The sequence below is a fragment of the Cavia porcellus genome, unplaced genomic scaffold (assembly GCF_034190915.1).
Source record: "Cavia porcellus strain 051 isolate PalLab524CR breed Dunkin Hartley unplaced genomic scaffold, mCavPor4.1 scaffold_7, whole genome shotgun sequence".
NCBI lineage: Eukaryota > Metazoa > Chordata > Mammalia > Rodentia > Caviidae > Cavia > Cavia porcellus.
In genome coordinates this window covers 15673172-15685732 of record NW_026947490.1, presented here as the reverse complement: position 1 = coordinate 15685732, position 12561 = coordinate 15673172, and the positions used below count along the sequence as shown (strand labels likewise).

General features: G+C 41.1%; 2 protein-coding genes across 13 annotated transcripts in view; one reads left to right on the top strand and one right to left on the bottom strand.

The window, feature by feature from the left end:
* Positions 1-4622, bottom strand: part of LOC100728877 (zinc finger protein 82 homolog) — a 97831-nt gene extending 93209 nt beyond the window's left edge. For 2 of the 4 annotated variants that reach the window (XM_063252156.1, XM_063252157.1), the window contains exons 1-2: positions 3717-4496; positions 466-542 (exon numbers count right to left, since the gene is read on the bottom strand). The gene's annotated coding sequence lies outside the window, so the exon portion shown is untranslated. The other 2 variants (XM_063252159.1, XM_063252158.1) reach the window with 2 other exon arrangements.
* The window catches only part of Znf382 (zinc finger protein 382), a 124546-nt gene continuing 116573 nt past the window's right edge, over positions 4589-12561 (top strand). For 6 of the 9 annotated variants that reach the window (XM_063252125.1, XM_063252116.1, XM_063252115.1 and 3 more), the window contains exons 1-2: positions 4590-4836; positions 9339-9402. The gene's annotated coding sequence lies outside the window, so the exon portion shown is untranslated. Of the gene's footprint in view, positions 4848-9338; positions 9403-12561 lie in introns of all 9 variants that reach the window. The other 3 variants (XM_063252117.1, XM_063252118.1, XM_063252119.1) reach the window with 3 other exon arrangements.

The window sequence follows — 12561 nt, the reverse complement described above, 5'->3', positions numbered from 1 at the left end:
AAATTAATTACTGACCATGACTAAGTGGAACACAGGAATACAAGGGTAGTTCAACATAAAAATCTGTCAGTGTAGTAAGTCTGTCAGTGTAGTACATAACATTAACAGAAAAAAAGGGAAAACCCACATGATCGTCTCAGTTGACACAGAAAAGGTGTTTGGAAAAAATCTTAAAGTTGTTCATGATTTTAAAAACACTTCAGAAAACTGAAGGAAATTAAAAAATACCTAAATAAATGAAAAGATATCCCATGTTCATGGACAGGAAGACAACATTTTTAATAAGAGTTCAGTACTACCCAAAGTAGCCCATAAATCCAGTGCAATCCCTACCAAAATTCCAATTGCTCTTTTCATAGAAATGGCAAAACTAACTCTCAAGTTCATAAAGAATTGAAATGGTCCTTGGATACCCAAAACAATCTTGATGAAGAAAAGGGAGGAGCCACACACAGTAGTACTCACATGTAATCCCAGAACTCTGCAAGGCTGGGGCAGGAGGGGTGCAAGTTCAAGTCCAGCCTGGGCAACTTACCAAGGCCCTAAAATAAAAAAATAAAAAGGTTAGAGAAATATGTTAGTACAATCCCCAATATAGAGTTGGGAAGGGGAGAGAAGAAGATAGTGAAAGTTGGAGGACTTGCGCTTCCTGTCTTCACCACTTAACTATATTGACATAATGACAGCCAATTAGATCAATACAGTACACTAACAAGCCCAGAAGTAAACCTGAAGTTATATGATTACCTGATTTTTGACAAGGATGCAAAGATTACTCACTGGGGAAAGGACAATCTTTTCAACAAATGGTGCCATGAAAACTGGATTTCCACATACTGGGGATGTAGCTAAGTGCAAAAGCCCTGGGTTCAATCTGCAGTACAATGACAAGAAAATAGCAACAACAAAAAGCATGGAGAATAACAAGTGTTGGATGGGATGTGGAGAAACTGGATCCTTTGTGCATTGCTGATGGGAATGCAAAATACCACAGCTACTAGAAAAAACAGTTTGGCAGTTTCTCAAAAGGTTCGACCTACCCTGTGACCCAGCGATTTTACTGCAAGATTTATGTACAAAAGAACTGAAAGCAGGATCAGAAGCAGATACTTGTAAACCTGCGTGCATAGCAACATTTTCCACAATAAGCAAAGGGCGGAAACAACACAAGTGTCCACACATGGATGAATGGGGAACTAAAGTGTGATGTGCACATACATGCATCTTGAAGGGAAGGAAACTCTGACATAGTCTAGACCATGGATGAACCTGAAGACATTATGCCCAGTGAACTAAACCAGCCATAGAAGGACAAACACAGTGCTATCTGGGTTCACTAACTTAATTTGTTCTGCGATTTTGGAAAAGATGGCCATGTTTGTTTTTGTGTGGGAAAGATGGTTGGGGTCATGTTTATCACCCAATGCAGAGTTTACAAACAAAATTTTGCCAAACTCTTCTTTTTGTGAACCAAATTGTTTACAGAAGTGTTTGGGAACTGAGGTATTATTTATGATTCCACTTCTCAGAGGTTATTGATTTCCTTTGGGGAGGATACTGAGACTCAAACGCAGGACCTCACTCTTGCCATGCGGTGCCGCTGAGCTTGCTGTTGCTACTGCTATTGTTGTTGAAACAAGGTCCCATTATACCACAAAGGCAGGCTTTGAACCCACTGTGTAGCCCAGGCTGACTTTGATCCTCCTGCCTCAGCTTCCCAAATGTGGAGATTAGAGGCACCTGACTTTTTTTTCTTTTTTCTCTTTCTCCTTCATTGTTTTTATATGAGTGTGAACGTGGCTCCTAGCCTCTTTGAGGGTGTGGTTGTGCTCTGTTATTCCTTTTATCTCTTCCATCTCTCTTTTCCTTCAGTCTTCAGCACCAGCTTCCCAAAGTTGGCATGGTCCCCCTTTGTCCTCCAACCTTACGTTTACTCTCATGCTTTTCTTCATTTCTCTATTTTTTCCTTAATCCATTTTAAATTTTAAACCCCAAGGGCAAATTTGACACATCGGGGACTTATACACTGCATATAATTTTCTAGTTTGATTTACATTTTGATATAATCACAAATCTAGTTCTTAAAAGTGGCAAGTTAAGAGTTAGCTCAGTTTGTTGTTTTCTAGGCTGTTTGATGCTATTGGCACCACTATAGCCAAAATTAACACAGTTGTTCTAAATAGCTGTTAATCCTAGTATTCCATGACTGAGATTGACTGAGGGTCATAGAAAATGCTGTGGCACACTGTCAAAGAATCAGGGACTAGGCCAAACAAACAACAAATTCTCAACTCTAACAAACTGAAGAAGTGAGATCTTCCAGCAGACTCAAAACCCAAAAACCAACTACACCTGGAAGATACCTGAGAGACGTAATCATCAGCTAAGGTTCTAAATACTAGCAATAAAGTAACACACGATAGGCAATTTACAAGCATCGCCCAAGAATCAAACTAAAATAGAGAGAAAAGAAAATGAGAAGGCCCAAGCAAAATGTAATCCCAGACATTCAGGTCACCAAAGGCAAATCTGGGGTGCAATGAGATGAGAAAATCCACAAGCCCCCCCCCCCCAGGTCTCTCTGAAGTGGTAGCAACAAAGCAATTGAATGAGGCTCTGGAGAAAATGAAATCAGAAATAATCGCTCAGATAACTACAGAGATTCCCAGAATATATACCACAGTTAGCAGTGTTAGAGCAAATGCAGACAAAAACACACCTTGTTTTTCTCATTGATAAGGGAGATACTTCAAGCCGTTTCCTCATGGGAATCTCCTCCCTTAGAGGAACAATACCAAGTACCAACAATGATAAAACTAACAAGTGGGGTTACAAGCTTTACAGTATCCTAACATTCTGAAATGCACACCATGTGTTTTCTTTCAAGGCTAAGATAAGGTTAGTTGCTAGAATGACTGCCTTTGTTTCACTTCTGTATCTCTACCAGCTTAACACTATAAATTGTACAAAAGGGGACTTGTTGGTTCTGAGCATTTCTAGTGGCTGGGACACTGCACTATTAAAGCCCTCCTGAAAAACTCCACCTGGTCTCTCCAGTTTTTTTTTTTTTTTTTTTTTTACCGGTACCAGGGATCGAACTCACGACTACACGCTTGCAAGGCAGGCGCTTATGCCACTGAGCTAAATCCCCAGCCCCATCCAGTTTCTTGAAAATTCTACAATATAATGTATATCAAACCAGAAAGTGTGACATTTTCAGTTAACAAACACGAAGGCCTTTGTTTAACCTGATGTGGCTCACAGGAGTTCTGCCCAATACTCCCGAGCCCACTATAAAATTTTTTGATTTTCAGGACCGATTTGTACAAGTCTCACAATCTGGTACCATTATTTGAGCAGGTGTTGGGTGCCATTCCCGTCAGTCACAGCGTGGGTGACTGCCCAGATTCTGGCTCACTGCTTGGTATTTATTCATCTACTTGCAAAACATAATATAAACGTGATATAACAAGTAGTCGAAACTCCACTCTTGGCCTCTGTCCTCCAGTTGGTTTCAAAGACTTCCAGCATATAAAGATGCGCACAGCTGCGTGTTACTGGGGCTGTGCAGGATGGCTGGACTGCATACGAGAACACTGTCCCCACTGATGGGCACCTAGGTTGCTCTTACAAATAGTACTGAGGCGAACCTCCCTGGGCATAGATTTTTAAACTTTTAGTTATTAGTACATGTGTGTAACAATCACAATGCTTACATTCCTTGTGGGGAAGTGATGCGCATCCATAAAACATCTTAATTTCCTTTTCCTTTCCCTTCCCTCTCCTCTCTCAATCTCTGCAGAGACTTAGCATCTCTCCAGGGGAATCTCCCACTGGAGTAAAGTCGAGGTAAGCGGGGGTGCTGCCAGTGGCTGGCTTTGCTGCTGCCCAGGGGCTCTCTGGAAAGTGCTGGGGCACCGCGGCTGGTGGGCCCGAGGAGGAGACCCAGGGCGCAAGTGGGAAGCTAGGGGAGCCTCTCCCCCAGGAATAGGGGCTACCGGGCCGAGGTCGGGGCTCCAGGAAGCCCATGGTCGCTCAGGAACCGGTAAAAGCTCATCTCAGAGGAGAAAGACGGGGAAGTACCCCTGGACTCTCGCTGGCCCGGAAGAAGCGGCCCAGATGAAGTTCCGGGCCCCTGGGGCTGGCAAGGCCAGAGGCCGCGAGGAGGCGGTGGGGTCGGGTCGGAGGCTCCCGAGGGTCCCCGAGCTCCCAGCCCTGGGAGCCCGCAGCTGGCCGCGCCGGGGCGGACCTGGCGTTCACGGATGAGGGTGGAGTAGAGCACTGCTGAATTTCGCCGCGCCAGTTTTGGAAGGCAAAAAGCCCGGACCTGGCCGAAGCATCCCTCAAAGACAGAAAGATGGCGGGTATACGCGGCAGCAGACGTTATACGGAAAAGAAACTAAACCATGCAGGGCCCGCTCCCGCCCAGCCCAGGAGCACTGCTCAGCTCCCAGTCTTCGGTAAACCCTTAAACTTCCAACCCGGCCACACAAACCAGGATCCAGACTATACCTCACCCCTCCACGTCAGTCAACCTGCTTCACTGTGTTAGTGTGCGCCACTACAGTGTGGAATTGATTTCGGATAACCTATTGGGTCTTAGCCAGGTCACGTGACCCAGGCCAAGCTCACTCCGCCAATCCCATTCAGCAAAGGAACAACTGCCTGAATCACTGCTGCCCCTTGTTCCTGCAAGTCCTGCCCAGTTCCAGAATGTCCTCTGTTGGAGCCCCTTTCTCTGTGGAATGTTTTTATCCCATTATTCACCACAGGTCGATGCGGGTTCCCTGCTAGCTCAGCACTCGTTTGGCTCACCGACTCCCTTCATTGGTGCAAGTGAGTTTCCAGTGAGTTGAAGCGGTGGGATTTTAGATGGCTCAGTAAGTCAACGCTGCTCAGGGCACTGCAGCTGGAGCACTGAACCTTCGCTATTCCAATAGTTGCAGCGGGACTGTATGTTTGATTGGTTCTTCTCACCTTAGTTTCTTTTTGGGATGAGAGAGTTCGTCTCTCTCTGTTTGGAACTCCCCACACTGTATTATGGGGAATTCTAAGTTGACTATCTCAGGGAGCCTCTGTAGCCTGCTGTTATCTATCTGCCATCTTTGTTCCTCCCCACACTATTATTTTAAAGTCTGTTATCTGATAGTTCTGATTTCCGAAGAGTCTTTCAGGTCTAGCCCTACTATTTTATTATGTCTTGTGACACTCTGAATTATAATTTATGACAGTAATCTTATTTTGAGTTTTATAGTTAGAAATCCCGAGTTGAAAACAGGCCCTTAAGGGAAGGTTTTATGATTGTTTCTGAAAACACCTCTGAAGTATCAATAGCTCAAGACAATATTTATGTTAAGATCTTGATTTGGAGTTCTATTATTATTGGGGGATATATCCACATTTAGAAACTTTGTTATTCTGAATATCCTATATACCATAGGCATATGGACAAATGTTATTTGGAGCTATCTGCCTTAGTATTCACCTCTTTATTCAGGGTACAACCACTCATTTGCTTCTGGTTCAAAAGTTTTATCATGTACTCAGAAAACTCTAAGCTTGGGCTGGGGGTATAGCTCAGCAGCGCAATGCCTGCCTGGCAAGTGAGAGGCTGTCCAATCCTCAGTGCCAATAATAGTAATAATAATAACCCAAGCTCATAAATTACTGTGGCAAGCAAACCACACTCCTTGCCACATTGCCTCTGTAGCAACTTGGTTGTTTTTGTTTTGGTGCTAAAATGAGTGTCATTGTGATTGACTCAAAATTCATCTAGTTAACTGCCACAAAACAGGTGATAAAAGAGTATTATTCCCTTTTGAAACACATGCTCAGTTTGGGGGGAAAAAGCTCCTCCATTTATCCACTGAGTAGGCAAAAATGTCCAAGTATGTTTATGGACTTTTAGAAAAAAAGGAATAGATCTTAAAAATCAAAAGATAAAATTCTGGATATGTGGTTAGAGATAGACAAGTATATAACATGTACTTAGAGCTAGAGCTAGACAGGTATTTCCTTAGTGCCTGCTACATGCCTTCCATGTTGTTGGTGCTGAAGACATAGAATAGAGGGACTCCCTCCATTTGTTTGAATTGGCATGTCTAAATGACATAAAGGTGGTCTTAAGTTATGGTGATTTGACTATAAATTTTTGACTATGATGGTGTGAAAACAATATAACCTAGTAGAAACCATACTTCAAATTTTGAACTTTGATTTTTTCCCCATATGGTGATATAGTACGACCATTCATTTTTTTTTTAATTTTATTTTTTGTGTTTTTTGAGACAGGGTTTCACTATGCAGTTCAGGCTGGCCTTGAACTTGCAGTGATTCTCCTGCCTTAGCCTCCCAAGTGCTAGGAAAAACAACCTTTCTTATTTTCACTTGTAGCATAATAGCCAATAACTTACATGAAATATTCAATGCTTTATTATAAAATAGACTTTGTGTTAGATGGTTTTGCCCAACTGAAGGCTAATATGAGTATTCTGAACAGGTTTAAAGTCAACTGGACTGAGCAATGGTGTCTGATGTGTTGAATGTATTCAGTGAATTTTCAACATATATTTTCAACTGATAATGGGTTTGATGAGATGTAACCCCATCATAGGTTGAGAAGCATCTGAAGCAAATAAACATATAATATATCATCAAGGAATGAAAATATAAATCAGAGAAATACCACCTCAGAGGGGTCTTTTTCAAACACCTTATTTCAAACAGCATCTTTTATTTCAGATGAACAGAAACAAATACAGAGAATCAGAAATCATAAATAAGAATATTAGTATAGCAAAACTGAAATTGTACATGCTCTCCTTTTAGCTTCCTTAAAAGATAATAATAATTCTAACAGAGAGAGTTCTGAAGGTGACGGCTTGATAGGTAGCAGGGTAGAGAGCCTCTCTGAGAAAAACAACTCAGATGCTAGAATTTAACAACATGGAAAAGACCAGATGAAAGGAGAGGGATTCTCATGACCCAGAAAGAAACTGAAGAAAAAGAAAAAGAGAAAGGAAGGAAAAACATGGATGAAAGGCTCAACCAGATGCCCGCCTGGTCCCACGCTATGCTAGGTGTGCCTTAGAGTCTGATGATTTGTGGGCACACTAAAGCCGCGGCCGCCAAAATCAGGAGTTGGTGAGTCTGGGGCTCTTGGTGGGAAGATGCAGCGCAGTGTAGAGTGGAGCCAAATTGGAGAGCTGCATTAATTCATGGTGAGTGCTGGAAATTGGGTCCCGCAGAGGGTGTGACCAGCTGGAGGATATATTGGAGTTGGGCAGGACAGGCCTGAACCCAGAACCACAGTGGCATCAGTAAGCTGCCCCAGGCCCAGAGAGGACTGGTGGGATCTCCTTGGGCTGGGTCACGCCCCTGGTCAGGACCCAATAGCCAGGGACTAAACTGTCCCAAACCTGTGACATCCACACAGCACAGACTAACATGCTGAAGGCAGTCGCCGGTTGACTGGCTCAGAGAAGAGTGGCTAGCCTACATCGCCCCTGTGTGCCCCTCAGATAACAGCAAACTGGAGAAGGCAGCAAGCCCTCATTCAGCACACTTCAGAAAAATGGTAAGCAATATGAAGAGTGCCGGCGACCTCCACCATGTACCTGTCTCAAAGAAACCAAAAACATGATAAGAGAAAGAAATAAGAAAAAGCTTCCAGCCTCTGACCCTGGGAAAATAAGTCCAGCAGAGGTAAATACAGAAGAGATCCAGGGCAGCAATCATGCAGTATCGGCCACAGCATTAGTGGGCATAAAGAAAAAACCTTCGTGACCTCATAGACGAACTTAAAACTGAAATTCTAATTCAAGTGAGGCAAGATATAAAAAGATTAATAGAAGAAATGCTAAGCCCCTCTCAAGAAGACACAGATAGAAGAATGGAGGAACCTAGAAAAAGAAGAGAAACCTTTGGTGAAGAATATAAACAAAATCTAGAATACATGAAACAGATCCAAAGAGATTACCAGGAAATTAAAAACTCCATTGAAAGCTGACAAAAATGCCCTGACAGAAACTCAGGCTAGCCTTTCAAAATTTGAAGATAGATTTGCAATGTGTGATTGTGAAAGAAAAGACCTATTAAAAATAACAAGAAACCAGGAAGTAACAATTCAAAGGCTAGAAGGCAACAAGAGGATCTATAACTTAAGAATAAAAAACATGAGCAAAGAAGCAGTAGTAAACACAAATGAAATACAAAGGCTATTCACAGAAATAGTTAAGGAAAACTTCCCAAGCATAGGAAAAAGAAATGATATCCAGATAAATGAGGCATACAGAACTCCACCCAACTACAACCAAAACAGATCTATACGCAGACACATAATAGTCAAGATCCCAGAAATTCAGCAGAAGAACAGTATATTAAAAGTGGTCAGAGAAAACAAACGGATTATCTATAAAGGAAAATCCATCAAAATAACAACAGACTTCTCAACAGAAACTATCAAATTAAGAAGAGCTTGGAGTGAAGTAGGCCAAGCCTTAAAAGAAAATAATTTCCAACCCAGATTGATAAACCCTACAAAACTCTCTCTCAAAATTAATGGAGAAACAAGATATTTCCATGACAAGGAGTAACTGTGGGAGTTTGTGACCACCAATCCAACCCTACAAAAAATACTGAAGGACATTCTAGAGAGAGAGAAAAAAATACCAGGATTCCAGCAACAGTGGCAGTGAGGCCTCAATGAATGGGGCAGACTGTGGAATGAAGGAGAAAAGTGGACAAATAATAGCAGAAAAATAAAATAACAGAGTTGAGGCAGAGACAGTTGGCTATAATATCTTAATATAGATGGCCTTGATATGCTAACAAAAAGAAACACAGGCATAGTATATCAGGGCATAGGATCCATTGAGATGCTCTGAATAGGAAATATACTTTACCTGAAAGAGGGTTAATAAATTGAAAGTCAAAGATGAGAAAACGATGCTCTATGTGACAGGGAACCAGAGAGAATTAGGGACAACTCATTCCAGCAGCTGCAGACAGGTTGGAAAGTCATGACACTTTTTGTGCAGTGGAGAACTACTCAGTTATAAGGAAGGAAAACCTTGAGGCTTTAGTAAGTAAAGGAATACAGCTCAAGATCAAGTTCAGGGGTAAAAAGGTTCAGCACCACTCAGACAGACAATGGGTTGCCCCCTTAATCTAAAAACAAGGAGTTAGTGGGACCCAAAATATACAAAGCACCCTGAGGAAGGGAAAGGGGAGGAAGTGTCTAAAAAAGGAAGGCAGAGAACATTGTTAATAGTGTATCAGGATTTAAAAGCCACATATAGTCTGATCGCTCTGTTTAATTTGATTTTATTCTATTCCAGTCTGTCTACTCATACTACATTTGAGGACACAGACAGCTATCCCAAAATAGCAGGATATACTATGGTAACTATCCTTAATTTCCTATTAAACTGAAGCCCTGTATTACTTACATTGTCTTACTATGACTGATCTTATATGAATCTGGTTTGTTAGACCACTGTTTTGTCTTGATTGATTTTATTTGAATTTGGTATACTTGATAGTTCAAGTCGAAGAGTAGAGGCAACTACTCTGAAAATGACAAGATGCAATAAGATACTCATTCTGGTTTGATTATTAACTGCTTTTGAAGTCCTACAATGTCTCCAATGCTGTGTTTTTATTAAAATTGCTATGTAATGCTGTGTTCAATTATATTATGCCTGATGATGTAGACAATTCTATTGCAAATAACAAGAGACAGCATAGTAACTACTGTAGATCACCTAGTATTGTGTCTTTTTTGTTTCTAGTTTTTCTAGGAATTCTTTTTTATTGTCTTGTTTTGATCTGTTTTCCCTTATAATACACAAAGGATAGGTATACATGTAGAGATTCATGTGTAGAATTTCTACATGTGTATAATTTCTAAACAGTTTACGGGAACAGATTGTATAATGCACGAGAAGACACACTAAAATACTCAGTGCTAATTCTGTAGCATTATGATATAAAATCTAGCAATACTATTATTTACTATTCAGAGTGATATTAGTCTAGTCTCTTATGTTTAATTTCAGTGTATGTAAAGATACCGACAGCTGTTTCAAAGAGAATGAGACATTACAGCAGCCATTGTTGACTTCCCTATTGTCTGGTCTTGAAGACCTAAAAAGCCTTCATCATCTTGTTCTGATTAGTTTAATACTATAATGTTTAGTATGTATTCACTGTGTGTGAAGATGTGGACAACTATTTGGAAGAAAACAAGAGACAATATGATAGACAGTGAAGATATACAGTGGCCTTGCTTTGAAACCTGTGTCTCTTAAAATTGTTTTCTTATGATTTGTTTTGTTCTGTTTAATTTTACCTTCTTTAAAATAAAAAAATAATAATTCTAACCATATATTGCTGGGTTTATGCAAATAAAAAGTAGAATGGTGTTAATTACCAAGGACCATGGCAGTTGGTAATATGGAATTTGTGTTTAATAGGGACAGGGTTTCAGTAGGAGAATATAAAAACATTCTGGAGACTTATGGTGGTAATGGTACAATAATATGAATATACTTAGTGACATATAACTGGATATTAGAAAATATTAAAATTGGAAAATATTTGCCGCAGTAAAAAAAAAAAATGGCAATACAAAAAAAGGATTGTATTTTTCTAGAGCCTCGTTCATTTGTTGTTAGCAGTTCTGAGAGGTACTTTCAGATTGTCCCACCTCTAGGTTTGCCTTTTGTGAACTGGATGTCTGGGGTTGCATCTTGTTGCATTTTCTTTTTTTCTTTTTCTTTCTTTCTTTTTTTTTTTTTTTTTTTTTTTTTAGTTTAACTCCTGGGTTGATGCTTGTGGTGAGTAGCTTTATTACTAGTACTTAAAATCCTTTGGAAATGACTATTTCCCCAAGGTGTCTTTTGGGTGTAACTGGATTTTGGGTTTTGAGTCTGTTGCAAGATCCTGCCTCTTCACTTTATTGTGGATGAGAAACTGCTGCCTTCTTGGCCCAGCCCCTGGTTCTTTGGCACTGGCCTCATATGGCTCCTTCTCAATCTCAGTCTTGGTATATCAGGAAAAACAGCTGGTTAGAACAATTATGTCACTTTTGACTAATGTGGTGCAGTCAGCAATAACAATAGCATCAAATAGCCTGGAAAATGACAGAGTTAGGTAACTATTAATTTGCCACCTTTAACCATATGAACTAGATTTGTAGTTACATTTAAAAAAAAAATCTAAAACAAGCCAGAAAATTGTATGCAGTAAATAAGCCCTCAATATGTCAATTTTACCCTCAGGGAAGAAAATTTAATAGGGGCTGGGGGAGAAAATACAGAAATAGAAGAAGAGAAAGCGATTGGAAGCAAGGCTGGAGAACAAAGGAGGATTGCAAACTTCGGGAAACTGATGCAGAAGACAGGAGGGAAAGAGAGAAGAAAGAAACAAGAGGGACAGAACAGTACAACAATCACAAAAAAACCTCTAGAAACCACATTCATACTCATATAAAAAATAAGATCAAACAGTGAAGAAGAAAAACACCAAAACATAGCACAACAACAAGAAGAGAGGAAAGTGTCCACTTTAAGCTTCGTCTCTGCTGTCACTGATAGATGACGTGTGGAGATGGTTCAGATCCATGTTGATTTCTCCCAACAAGTCAGCAGTAACTTTATGGCAGGGTAGTGGGTATTGTCACTAAGCCTGCACCTTTTTTTGCTCTGAAGTTCAGGCTGGTTTTTGGCCATGAGGGTGGAGAACCAGACCTGTTCGCGCTGCTGCAGTCAGTGCACTTTCTGCAGGCTTGAACTCAGCCGGGAGGTACCAGATGCAGCCAGCAGTTGTTCTGAATTCTGAGCTCAGTTGGCCCCTCTCCAAGATGCATCCTGACCAACTACCCTCTCCCCCTGGAGGGCCAAATCTGCCGCCACTTACCCCTGAGTGCAGTCCATGGTATCCGCTGCCCCTTTGCTGTACTGCATCTCTGGGATTGCTAGCAATCACTTTGTGTCCATAGGTTTGAACTGCTTCTCCCTTGTAAGTAAATCCTGATTCAGGGAGAAGGTGCCTTTTCCCACCTCCTTCTTGACTGAAGTTTCTTTTTTCACTTTCCCTGTGGGCTTCAATTCTCACTTCAGATCCTCCCTGGGTCCAGGAACTTTCCTTGTCCTTCTCTTCTTCACTTTGCCTTCTCTTCCTCACATTGCTGTATCTAGTGGCTGGACACCAGATCTCGAGAGGATCTTTCCCTGCTCTTATCACTCTGCTATCTTCCCAGAAGGTAGTAAGGGTTGTAGAAATGTTCCAGGAGAAAGGAAATTAGATGTATGATAGCTAAACAGAATACTGTACCTGACTCTCTTGGCTCCTATAATGGTAATAAAGAATGCCTAGGGCAGTAGTGGCATGTGTGCTTCAGCAGGCAGTTTGTATCACTGAAAGCTCTAAAAGGTTTGCCATCACTGCTTTAGGGGATTGGGATGTAGCTCAGTAGTGGAGTGTGCACTAACCATGTGCGAGGTTTTTGGTTCAATCCCCAACACTGGAAAAAATTGGAATATGTTGATAAAATATTGA